Raw genomic sequence first — 13,988 nt, 5'->3', positions numbered from 1 at the left:
ATGGGTGCGTGCGCAAATGTGCGTCGGGAGCGTAAATGATTTTAAGAAGTGACTGCGGATGATCAAATCGTCCAATGAATACTGTAAAGCGGGTTATGCACAATTATGCAATTGCTTACAATCTATTTGGTTTCGTCAGTCCACCCTTTGATAGCAACTATACACTATCACCATACGCAAGCAATTATCTATAATTTTAATCTGTGAAGCCATACACTATAAAATATTAGTCAATGTTATTTTTATGAGATGGCTTAAGTTGGTAATTGTTAACCATCAATGAAGCACTTCAGGGGGAAGGACATAAAACTAACTTTATGCGCACACCACGGACCAGATCATTGGATAGATGTGGGGATGCACCTAACCCATAAAGATAGCCTTGAATTATGTAGAGACTTCATTTAAAGATGTTTTGAAATAGCATTAATAAAATTTTTATGCACTGCTAAACAAATCCAAATCACATCATTACAAGGTACGCATTCTTATGGGGCTTCTACTACCATTCGGATCTTATTGATATGACTCCGTGTGGTCATTTAAACCGTTAGTAGTGCATCTCCAGGTGGGGTAAAATAGCCCTCATATGCACTCAGCTGATCATATACGAGACCATTGTCAGGATGTGGGAACTCATCAAGCCTATGAAGGTCGAGTGGTGGAAAAATGGAGACTACATTTGAACTAGGGTGTCCTAAAGAAACATTGACAATACTTAATAATACATGGCAACATGCAAGCAATCATTAGATCATACTCTCTAATTCAGGGTTATAATGTAGGGTATTAGTTACCTTAGTATTCACAGCATCATGGGTAACTACCATCATTATTTCAGTTTCCCTGTTACCTTTAGAAATACCTTTCCCACATTTCATAACTGCAGCAACACATCTAACACACATGCCAATTAATAAGATGACTACTAATACTAGGATCAGGAGATTTCCTACACTTGCAATTAGTCCTTGAACCCATTCTCCTAGACCATAGAACCATTTAACAGGGTTCAACCAAGAGGACCACTCTTCTACCTGTTCCTCTACTTCAGCCACTGAAGCATTATGGTTCTTATGAAATTCCCATTTCAGCTGCAGAATTTCGTCCATCTTCTGGTCTATCACCTCCTTGGGGTCACTAGTGCTATTAGTGATGTAGGTGCAACACTTAACACCAAACTGGGTAGCCAGGGTTATGCAATACCCTCCAGTGAAAGCTGTTAAATAATTTAGCACTAGTCTATGTTGGACCAGTTCTTTCTTGTACGCTTGTAACTCCTTTCCAGTATATCTAAATGAATCATCGTATAGCTCGGTGATATTATCTATCAATTTGGCAAGGTCTTGTATGTATTTAAAATTTAATGACCCCCGAGCGATCCTGGTGGGATCAAGTGCAACTAGGAATTGAAAGCCAGTCGTTTCACTAATCATCTGAATGGCTCTATGCACTTCACCAGGCACCATATTCCTTTTGTTCCTGTGTTCATACTGTGTATGAAGATATGGGGAAGGTACATTCTTGTGAATACCGATTATTTCACGATGTGCAACAGTCATGATCTCAGGAAGTACTTTTCCTAGATAACACAAACCACTGGAACTTGGAGAGAGCCACCTGTACGCTTTTCTACCACATATAAAATACACATCGTCAGGGAGAACATATGGGATAGAATGTATCATTATCATGGAACACATTTCCCTAGCAAATGTTCCTATCCCAGGTTCTCCCATCTGGTTAAAACAAGATTCTGGCTGTATAACTTGAGCGCAATACCCTTCTGGTACACTACCATCCATATCCTGGGTATGACCACTTGTGTATCTGTGCTGGAAGTGTCTCCCACTTGATCTAATTGAGCGTAACAATTCAAAATTGAATGGCTCATTATCTGCTCTTAAGGAGAAAGTCATTGTCTGATTATTCCCTGTTACTTCCCAACTTCCTGGTCTCTTGAAGTTAGTGATGTTAAAACATAACAGGGATTTATCCACTTGGTATTGATGAAGTCTAAAGTGTGGTGGTTTGGACATCAAGAATTTCCCACTCATTGCTTTTCTTTTTTGTAACCCCAAGATCTCTGTGACATTTAGGGGGAATGGCACTAACCCTACATTATACTGTCCCTGGGGAACATGAGAGCATACCCAACAGTCGGTCTGGTTAAGGACACATCTCCCAAATCCATTCCACTGATGTCCACCTCTCTCTCCATTCTTTGACCACCAGCACAGAACCAGGACATCCCGAAGCAAAATAGCATGAGATCAACCCTGGAAAGATAAACAACAGCAGTCACAATTTGAAACTCCATTACCAGACCAAGGGTCTTACCAGCCTCGTTCAGGTGCTACTGATACAGTTGATAGCTTTCACGGACTAGGCTTTCAATAGACAGGTCCATATTTTCTGTCTCTCCTCCGCCCTTGATATCGTTTGGATTGTTGACTTTCTTACAGTGGCTGGAATGGACCCAGGTGTCTCTCTCAGCTACTTTCACAGAATTTGTACTTGTCAGTAGCACTTGGTATGGTCCTTCCCAGCAATCAGTCAAGCAACCTGAACGTATAAAGTTTTGAGTCATTACATACTCTCCAGGTTCAACATCATGACAGTTCATTTCAGGCATATCTGGTGATAGCAATTTCAGTTTCTGTTGCTGTTGTTTGAGCTGCTTACTCATTTTTATAAGGTACCTCACTGTAACCTCATTGTTACATTTTAAATCTTCCTGAGGGCTTACAATTACATTAGGTTGCTTCCCAAACAATATTTCAAATGGGGATAAATTAAGAGGGGATCTAGGAGTGGTCCTGATACTATGGAGTACAAGAGGCAAGGCTTCTGGCCATCCCAATCCAGTCTCAGCCATGACTTTACTTAATTTATTCTTAATAGTACCATTCACTCTCTCCACCTTGGCACTGGCCTGTGGTCGATATGGGGTGTGAAGCTTACTATTAATACCCATTAACTTGCACATGCATTGAAAGACATCTCCGGTGAAATGGGTACCTCTATCGCATTCAATTACTCTAGGGATATCATACCTACACACAATTTCATGAACTACTTAGCAGTAAATGCAGCAGTATTAGTTGCAGCTGGATATGCTTCAACCCAATTAGAGAACACATCTGTACAAACCAATACATACTTCAAATTCCTGCAAGGTGGTAACTGGATGAAATCAATCTGTATAACCTGGAAAGGTCCATCTGCTGGAGGGATGTGAGATGGTTCGGTAGGTATTGTTTTTCCTACATTCTTCCTTAAGCAGGTCAAACAGGACATTGCTCTTTTCTCTGCTTGCGAAGAGAAGCCAGGTGCATACCAGTATGCTGTCACTAATTTGCACATACCCTGTTTGCCCAGGTGAGTCAGACTGTGTGCTACTTCAGCCAAGCTAGGATAGTACGCCTTAGGGGCTACTGGCTTCCCTTGTTCACTTCTCCACAGCCCAGAGGACTCTTGCTCACATCCCTTGTATCTCCTGCTCACCTTTTCCTGTAAGGTACATACTTCCTGCATTTCAACCAGCTTCTGTGCATTAACAGTTTCAAATAACATAACACTATTCATTTGATTATACTTTAACCCTGCTGCCCATTTGGCAGCTTCGTCAGCCCTATTGTTACCCAATGATATTGGATCATCCTCACAGGTGTGAGCCTTACATTTAATGACAGCTATGGTCTTGGGTAGATGGATTGCAGTCAATAGTCGTTTAATGTGATGTGTGTGTGTGATTGGTGTGCCTGCTGCTGTCATAACATTTCTCAAATGCCATAGGGCACCGAAATCATGCACCACCCCAAACGCATATCTGGAGTCAGTGTAGATATTGGCAGTTTTCCTTCCACCAACTCACACGCTCTCCTTAGTGCCACAAGCTCTGCTACCTGAGCTGAATGTGGTGGACCCAGTGGTTCCACCTCTATGACATCTTTGTCATCTATGACAGCATAACCTATACATAACTCACCTGTGTCAGTCTGTCTATGACAAATCCCATCCATGTATAACATTAAGTCTACATTCTCTAGTGGTATGTCGCATATGTCAGGCCTAGCTGTAAAATTTTGATTTAGATACTCCATACAATCATGCACATCAATACCTTTACCAAACTAACCTTCTACCATTGGCAATGATTCACTTTTACCTTCCACCCTTTGTGCATCATGAGGCACACATGGTAAATATGTAGCAGGATTTAGAGTATTACACCTTTTTATAGTTATGTTGGAGGGAGCAATCAGTGCTAGTTCCCATTTCATGAATCTAGTGCAAGAAATGTGTCTAGTCTGGGCTGAGTTTAGTAAAGCAGAGACTGCATGTGGAGTATGAACTGTCAAGTCAAGGCATAACACTTCGTGTGCTATGGAAGGTATACACATGCCCAGGAAGGTACAAATCTGGTGCTGGTTTCGCGGCAGTGCCATGGTCTGTATGGCGTGGATTCAGTCAGTAGTCAGATGTCATAGGCCCTGGGTGAGACAGTGTCCCAAGTATTTGACCCTGGTCTGGTATGGCTGTAACTTGTCCTTAGCAACCTTATGCCCTGTGTGCGAGAGGTGAAGCAGTAAAAGTTTAGTATCATTTAAACATGATGTAAACAAATCAGAGCATAACAATAAATTGTCCACATATTGTATTAGAACAGATCCATTGGCAGGTTGGAAGGACTGTAAACAATCGTGTAAGGCCTGTGAGAAAATACTGGGGCTGTCTATGAAGCCCTGGGGTAGTCATGTCCATGTGTATTATACCCCCCTATATGTAAATGCAAATAAATATTGACAGTCAGGATGAAGCGGAACCGAGAAAAATGCAGAAAAGAGATCAATGACAGTGAAATGGGTTGCATGTGGTGGAATTTGCAACAGGATGACAGCTGGGTTTGGCACTACGGGGAATTGGCTTTCTACCACTTTATTAACCCCTCTAAGGTACTGTACCAGCCTATTCCCCCTCCCACAACCCTTCTTAACAGGGAAGATGGGACTGTTGGCTACACTAGCTGTATGCACTAAAATTCCCTGCTGTAATAATCATTCAATTATGGGATAAACCCCTAATTCTACCTCCTGTTTAATGGGTATTGAGGAATTTTTGGAGCTTGCCTACCGCTTTTTAGGTTTCCTATTACGGGAGCTACATTAACGCAGTGTCCTGTCCATCCTTGGTCCAAAGGGAATCAGGTATTTGTGCTAACATATTGTTTACCTGTGCTGGACATTGTTCCGATATGGTAGTGTGCAGCATTAACCTTTGGGGAGTGTCTAGCACATCCCTTACCTCATGTGCGAACCTTTCTGGGACATCCATAAATATACCGTCAGGGGTACAATAGATGACACATCCCATCTTGCACAATAATTCCCTTCATAGGAGATTAGTAGGGGCCGTTGCTGCCAGAAGGAAAGAGTGTCTGGCATGCAATGGGCCAATAGTAATTTCTGTAGATTCAGTTAAAGGATAATGCTGTACATCACCTGTTACACCAATTGCTGACACTGTCTTGTTAGTAATTCACAAATTAGAAGGGGATTTTAATACTGACCTGGTTGCCCCTGTATGTTCAGTACCAGCTACATTAACCCTTATTACCGGTTCTTCTCTAGTACTTCCAGTTATCCTGACTGCCTGCAGATTACAGGTATGACCTGATCCCTATAATTGACTATCTTGACCCACCAGAGCATTTACTGCAATTATGTGGGCAGGGTTTAACTGATCATTTTTGATGTTATGGGATGGGTTTACATTTTCCTGGTTAGGTGGTCCGTGTAGTATAACTCTACAGTCTTTTCTAAAATGTCCTGGTTGGTTACAGTTAAAGCACGTTTTTTGTGTATGGATTTGACTATTTGTGGGAAATTGCTGTTTTTTGTGTTGAGGGTTATAGGTAGGGAATGGTTGTGGGGATGGATATGGGAGCTTAGATTGAGGATGAAAATTGTTTTGTGGCCGAGTGTGGTAAGTATAATATGGTTGTGGTATGTGTGACTGCGCAAAGGGGTGCTATGTGTTAAGTACTTTTAACTGAGCAGGTGGATAAGTGTCTTGTGGCTGCAAATGCATATCTTCCAGAGCTTGTATACTGACAGCCATTAGTTTTTCACTCTGTGATTCACGCTGAGTATGTTCTTGTCATGCTCAATAGCAGTTTCCTTAAGTACATCAACTGTTATTCCTCTCTATCCGGGGTGTGAGGTCTGAACTCTGGTCTATAGACTATCATTAAGACCTTCCATCAGAACAGTGATGACCATCTCCCGGTAGTGAGTGCTATCCTTAATGTTTTCTATCCCAGTGTACTGAGTGATAATCTGCAGCCCTCAATTAAAATAATCTTCTGCAGGTTCACTTTATTTTTGCTTAATGGTAAAGATTTTACTCCAGTTAACCACTAAGGGGAAAAATACGGCTAACTGGGCGACTATGCGGGCAGTGCAATCCTGATTACCTTGATCAGTCAAGGGGACATCTACATCCAGAGTACATGTTGTGATAAACTTTTTCACATCTGTACCTTTTGGGAGACATGCCCTTAACACCACATGCCAGTCCTTATTGGTTGGCTCATGGGCATTGCCTAAGTCCTTGATGAAATGCTGACACTTTGCCAGTTGTTTCCTAGGGTCAGGCAAATCAGACATAATGGAATGTAGTTCCGCCCATGTCCATGGACACTGCATCGTTACTTCCCTTGTGGGGATTACACCATTTGCATCCGCAACTCCACTGGGAACAATTATTGTCAATACTGGATGGATGCTTTCTACTTCTATACCTCTAATCCTATTACTGCAGTGAACAGCATTAGCAACCTCCGTTACTGAAGTGGTAGGTGTCAATGCTTCCTGCGCCCTTATTACAGGAACCTCCCCCACCATGGGTTCTACTAAGGCCTCCCCCTTTGGGCTAAGGATCCCTCCCCCACTCCTGAAGCTAATGGGTAATCTGCCTGTACTTGCTGGGAAGGGACATTCAACAATTGCACAGCATGGGACAGGGCTGACATTTCTATAGGTTCATTTTCTGCATCATAAACTTTTTCAGTATACAAACTCAGATGCGGGTACAGCTTACTTGGTTCAGTTACATTTTTATCATTTTTAGTGGATAATGTATCTTCACAGCCCATCACATATGGTGGTGGTGGTGCGCAAGCGCGAATTGCAATATCTTTGGCAACGCTACTATTCCGCACATTTGCGTTTTCCTGTGGTGCGCATGCGGCACTGTTCAGCATCACGTGCGCATCACCCCTTGACGTGCACGTGGTGCAACTCTGCATCTCATTCGCATCATTAACCCACGTGTTACTCTCATGCTGCCAGAGTTTCAAACAATCATTATACTCCACTCTTTTCTTCAAGGATTTCACTCTACATATGTGATCCTTGAGGTTATTTAAGATCTACACATTAAAGCTACCAATCTTTGGGAAAGGCCTCACACTCTTACTTGTCATCTTAACCCACATGGCACAATGCATTGTTGCGTATGCACCATACTTGGTGTGCATTATATGAAGAGCCGACCCAGTCAGACCTTGCAGAGGCAGCTCATGGTCTGCCTTCTTTGTTGCCTGTTTAGTGCCCATTTTGACTTACTCTAAACCTTCCAACAAAGAAGAGATCAGTGAAAGAGTTAACTTTTATGCTGCTTTCACGCACCTATACTACGGTTAAACAATACTAAAATAGGGAATACAGTAATACCTACTAAGGCAAACACATTTAACAACCTATTAATAGGGAACACAGGAATTATCTAACTATAGATAAACCACAGTTAACAACTTATTTACCCTTCTTTTCCCCGCACCCAGATCTCAATCACAGGATGCCACACCTATGTGGTAAAGTCCCAAAACTCAAAAAACCTAAATGACCAATGAATTTTACGACCACACTGGAAGCTATTCTTTATCGTTAATCTTTAACGAAAGGACATCAAAAGATCCCCTCTGCCAGTATACCTGCTATGTATACCCTAGGGATCACATATACCCTAGTTTTTTTTTAAAAGAAGCTCACACAGTACTTCTATTTCTCCAATTGCTAATATGCGCCTTTCACACTTTTCTATTTTTCTGGCCAGAAAACTTAAATGCCTTTCTTTGGATTTAGCAGTCTTTTAGTAGATCACACCCTACCACTATGATGTCTTGCAGTCTTAAAAAATTGCTTGAAACATTACAGAAATGTAAGAAACATGTGTATATGCCACTGTGTGCCTGGTCGCATTTGCTCTTATGCGACTGCTTACATGTGGCGTATAGTACTCCTAATTCCGGCTGAAACGCTAGGATGCAATCGCTGTACGTGGCGTGGTGACTTTTACAGCGCATGCGCTACAGAGTGGCCGCTTACACAATAGCGCGGGCAAATGAAAAGACACAAATTTCTCTCTTTTATCCCCAGGTCCCAATCAGCCCTCCCCGTAGTCGCTAAACTGCGATCCTCCATCTCCCAACAAACACCAAAGCAGGAGAAAGGTCTGCTGGCACACCAAAAAATCCACTCTTTGTTGCAAAACAAGGGGAGCAGAGCAGCGAATAGAAGGATGTGTGAATAACAACACATGAGCCCCCAAACTAACGAATATAAAATTACATTACTGAAGAGAGAGAGAGAGATTGGTTTCCTTAGAGGAACACATATATCGCTAGTTTACTAACATAAATAATGTAGTCACACTCAAGAGTTTGTGTTTCCGACGCACAAAAAATATTATATTGTAAACGGGATAAATGCCTTAATCTAAACAATGAGCGCCAATGTACAGTAAATAACAATAAATGATACAATTACCACACGATTCGCAAGCGCACTGGTCCAGGAATTACAGTCATCTCCAAGATGCTGCCACTCATTCAATGGGAATGTATGAGTAAGCAACTCAACCAGGGCTCGGTATTTATTCACTTTAGATTCAATTGTATAACAAACAAGTGGGCTCATTGGCCTTTATTATGAGTCACAGTAAATGCAGCACTTCAATGGTTAGTATACATTTGGTGTCACTAGGGGCTGAACTATGTTAGAGGATCCAATTGTTTCTAATCTCCCGCCCTAGGTATGTTAATTCAAAGGGCCAATGCATACAAAGCTGTACAGTAAATAATATGAATCCTCCAGATGTTCATAACTTGTCGGTGTTTCTTCTGATATTCATGCTGTCTGATCCATAATCCTGTGGAGACATAAGGAAATCAGTAGGTACCATACACGACCAGTTTATCTCATTTCTGGGGTCAGATATCATATACCTAGTGTTCAACATATATCATTCAGTCGACATCCTATTATAATTTAATATTCTTTATATGGAACATTTGCTGTGTCAGTTTGTATGTTATTGAAGTTTGTATATGCGCTATTTAGCACTATGCGCATTGGTAAATGTAATTTATGTTTTGGTGTACTCAGCATTGGATTATTGTTAGAATAGGACACAGTTCATAGTGGTGAGGTTTCCGAAAGGATTATTAAAAATCTTGCTGTGCGATTGATGTGCAATACATTATTTAGATATTGCTATATTAACTTACTTTATCTATAATGGCACCGAGCGCCCAGTCGCAGAGTAGCGTGGTGTGCCATTCACAATATGGCGTGGGGCAGCTATATGGGGATGCATGCACTACTGGATGATGACGGGTGCGTGCAAAAATGATTTTAAGAAGTGACTGCGGACGATAAAATCGTCCAATGAATATCGTGAAGTGGGTTATGTGCAATTATGCGATTGCTTACAATCTATTTGGCTTCGACGATACACAGTTCACTGTCTTATTTGTTGTATATTTTTCAATGTGGTAACTTCAACAACCCCACCCCCCCATAAAAAAAGAAAAATCATTAGAATAATTTACTCTCTTATTGTGCACATACAGGAGCTCATTCAGAGTCGGTCGTTGCGGCTGCACGGTCGTACGCATACGATGTTTCTCTTTCTGTGCCTGCACACGGCTAGCAGTGTGCATGTGCGTACGAGCTATACCTATCAAAAATACTGTCAGTCATAGGGCTTCTGACAAGGAAGTGCATTGTTAAAGTTGATTGACAGGAAAGACCGTTTGTGTGAGTTTTCCGGGGTGGTGGTCTGCAAACGGAGGCGTTCTTCAGCATTTCCAGGCATTTTAGGGGAGTGCATAAATTACTAAGGTAGGCAAGAAGCATCCGTAAGCCACAACAGTACAATCGTTAATCTGATGTTACCTGCGATGTTTCGATTTGGAACCACACAAACCAAGCAGCTAAGATTGCTGCATTGTAACTATTAACACTGCTAATTACCTTGTAACTTATTTGACTTGCGTGTGCATTAGGGAATTCGTAACACAAATGTTTATTTGTGCTTTTTAATCATTTACTTGCTAAAACAGTTTTTAAAACATCTAGCATTGTGTTTTGCGTAGCAGCCTTTTCAGGTACCACACTTTTTAAACCTTGTATACATTGATATAGTTAAAGATAGACATTTTTGGTATTACATTTTTTTATTATTTTGAAATTTACCTTTCATCACAATGTAAATAATAATTACTTAGGCAACATTTGCATATAATTAAAATAATTTTTTTTAATAAAAACAAAAAACTTTTTTCATTTAAAAAAAAAAAGAGCTTGAGACATTGGTGACAAGAATTATGGGGACTGGGCAACAGGTGAGGGAGGAGATATCCAGGGCTACTTGCGTTATTTGGGCCAGCTCGGAGGAAGAGGTAAGCTATGGACAGCCAACACACATGTGTTCTCCTGAGTTTGGGAGACCAACCTGGTGAGGAGAGGCAATGCTTGGTCTGATGGTTGCCCTGGAGTAGACTCCACAGGGTCCCCAGATGGAGTACTTGGATCCTCCCCTGCAGAGTCTACATCTGTGCTGCACCCAGACCTGACCTCAGGAGCAGGCACTACCTCCTCTGAGTCTGGAATATTTAAAAAAATTGTTATTTGTTTTGCCCCCCCAAAAAAATATAGACGTTTGAGCTTTATACTTTTTGTCTAACAAAATAAAATTACCTTCTTGCACATGTGGAGCATTGAAGTCGGCCATGTCAGTGTCCTTAGTGGACATGCCGACTATCTCCTCTTCCGTCACACATCCCTGAGCCAACGTCTCCAACCTTGTCAAGGCCAGCTCAACAGGGATGGGACCACCACCTGTCCCCGCAGCATGGTCCACCCTACTCCGTAGCTTCCTCTTCAGTTGGTACAATTCCGTCCAGCTGTCAATGTTATTTTGGAAATTTTAAGTGTTACTTTATTTAAATAAGATCAAGCTTTGGACTTCAGTACACTCACAATATCATTTTCTTACCGTTTTTTAACGACTTTCTGTGTTCTGTAGGTTGTCCCCACAGCATTAACAGCCCTGGATATCTCCTCACAAATCCTGTCTTTGGCTCCAGCAAACATATTTCTTGGTGCATTGACTAGGTTCTCCATTGTCATGGTCACCAATGTCTCAAGCTCGATCCGTGAAAACGGAGGGTTTCTTTGCCTTGGCTTTGGCCTGCTTGGGCCCGCTTCCTCCTCCTCTACTGGTGGACTTTGATTCCCAGCACCTACAACAATTTTTAAAATAATAAAAAATTTTAACATTTTTTAAGGGAAATATGACCAGTTCTTGTGTTGTGTAAAAAATATGAATTGCACTTACCTGGCTCAGTTGGCCTCTGCTCACCATGCTCCTCGCTTGACATTCTGCTAGCCTGTGAGAGAGCATGAAGAATACTGCTGGTGCAGACTTTTTTATAGATGTGATCGCATCCCTGGATTGGTTACCCGTGCATCCTTATTTCCCTAACTACAAATGCACACCTTTCCTGCATTTTGTAATTACTGCGTGGGTTGTGCTAGATGTGAGTGCATCCCTGGATTGGTAACCCGTGCATCCTTATTTCCCTAACTACAAATGCACACCTTTCCTGCATTCCGTAATTACTGCGTGGGTTGTGCTAGATGTGATCGCATCCCTGGATTGGTTACCCGTGCATCCTTATTTCCCTAACTACAAATGCACACCTTTCCTGCATTCCGTAATTACTGCGTGGGTTGTGCTAGATGTGAGCGCATCCCTGGATTGGTTAGACCATGCATCCTTATTTCACTAACTACAAATGCACACCTTTCCTGCATGCTTCAATAATTGGGGTTTAATGTCTTTATTTAAGGCAAAGCCAAATGTTCCCTTACTTGTGGGTTGTAGTTGGAGTGTTTGGTGGTGCAGGAGGTGTTTGATAGTAGTTAAATTGTTTGAAGTTGATTGAGAGGTGCTTGTGTGTGTTGATTGAGAGGTGCTTGTGTGTGTTGATTGAGAGGTGCTTGTGTGTGTTATTTGAGAGGTGCTTGTGTGTGTTGTTTGAGAGGTGCTTGTGTGTGTTGATAGAGAGGTGCTTGTGTGTGTTGTTTGAGAGGTGCTTGTGTGAGTTGTTTGAGAGGTGCTTGTGTGTGTTGATTGAGAGGTGCTTGTGTGTGTTGTTTGAGAGGTGCTTGTGTGTGTTGATTGAGAGGTGCTTGTGTGTGTTATTTGAGAGGTGCTTGTGTGAGTTGTTTGAGAGGTGCTTGTGTGAGTTGTTTGAGAGGTGCTTGTGTGTGTTGTTTGAGAGGTGCTTGTGTGAGTTGTTTGTGTTGTTTTTCTTTTTTTCTTTTTATTTTGGTTTTGGTGTTTTTTTTGTGTGGTTTTTTTTGTGTTCCTTTCTTTTTGGTGGTTGCTTTTTGTGGGTTCCTTTATTTTTGGTGGGTTTTTTTTGTTTAATTTATTTTTGGTGTTTGTTTTTTGTGTTCCTTTATTTTTGTAGGTTTTCTTTTATTCCTTTCTTTTTGGTGGTTGTTTTTTGAATTCCTTTATTTTGGGTGGGGGTTTTTTTGTTTACTTTCTTTTGGGTGGTGGTTTTTTTGTTTTTTTACTTTTTTTGGTGGTTGTGGTTTTTGTGTTCCTTTATTTTGTTTTTTTTTAGTGTTTTGTTTTTGGTGGTGGTTTTTGTTTGTCAAATTTGATTGGTTCTGACATTTAGCAAACCCCGTTAATTGTTGTGATTGAGCTGGTTACCTGTTCGGTTTGGTTGGCCGGGCTTTTGTCTCCTTTAAAAATCCAACATTATTTGAAGAATCAAGTAAGTGTGCCAGCCTACTGCATTTCATTTTTTTTTTATTTGGATCAACAATCCTAAAAAACTTTTGGTAAATTTTTTGGTTCAATTTTTAAATTTTTTTATTTATTAAAGGTGTTTAACTGTCCATTTTAGACTTGAATCAGGTAAGTGTCTATTTATTCTAACCTACACTTATTTTTAATTTTCTTTTTAAAATAATTAAAAATATTACTTTTAATATTGTTTATTGATCTATTTGGTAAATGTAAATTTGTACATTTAACAACAATTCATATTTGCCATTGTAAAAATTAAGCATGGTTTTAACAATAGTAGTAGTAATATTGGTTTTTACACCAAAAATCTAATTAATTTTTTTATTCCCTCTAATTTTAAAAATGTACAACAAATACACATGTAGTGATTTCCGAAGATGGCACTGCCCGACCCTGTAAGAATTATTTTTGCACAAATATTCAAAAAACTCTCTGTAGAACCAATTTAAAATATATATTTAAATTACAGAGCGATGTTGGACAGCTAATAGTGGCCATATTGCCCCCCCAACCAACCTTCCTCAGCCTGCTCCTGGGCGTAGGCATAAGAGGTGTGCAAGGGCCAAGATATATAGAACACGTGTCACCCTTTTTGGAATGCCTGATAATGTGGTTGTAACCACTTATCGCCTGCCTCCAAATATTATCCTAGACACTTTCAATAATAAAGAATGTTCTAGAAAGTCAGATTAACATTCCTACAGCAATCTCACCACTTACACAGTTGTTGGCGGTGTTACAATTCTGCACCTCAGGGTCCTTCCAAACCACTGTGGGGCTGGTGGGTGGCCTCTCCCAGCCCTCATTTT

The 13,988-nt window shown here is 40.9% G+C and overlaps 1 pseudogene; it reads right to left on the bottom strand.

Moving 5' to 3' along the window:
• Nucleotides 1-542: 542 nt before the first annotated feature.
• The window catches only part of LOC148539283 (uncharacterized), a 44,545-nt pseudogene continuing 31,099 nt past the window's right edge, over nt 543-13,988 (bottom strand).

Source organism: Taudactylus pleione, unplaced genomic scaffold, assembly GCF_031769625.1.
Source record: "Taudactylus pleione unplaced genomic scaffold, aTauple2 ptg000026l, whole genome shotgun sequence".
NCBI classification, from domain to species: domain Eukaryota; kingdom Metazoa; phylum Chordata; class Amphibia; order Anura; family Myobatrachidae; genus Taudactylus; species Taudactylus pleione.
The sequence above is the reverse complement of the archived record's forward strand: the minus strand, read 5'-3'. Positions and strand labels throughout refer to the sequence as shown.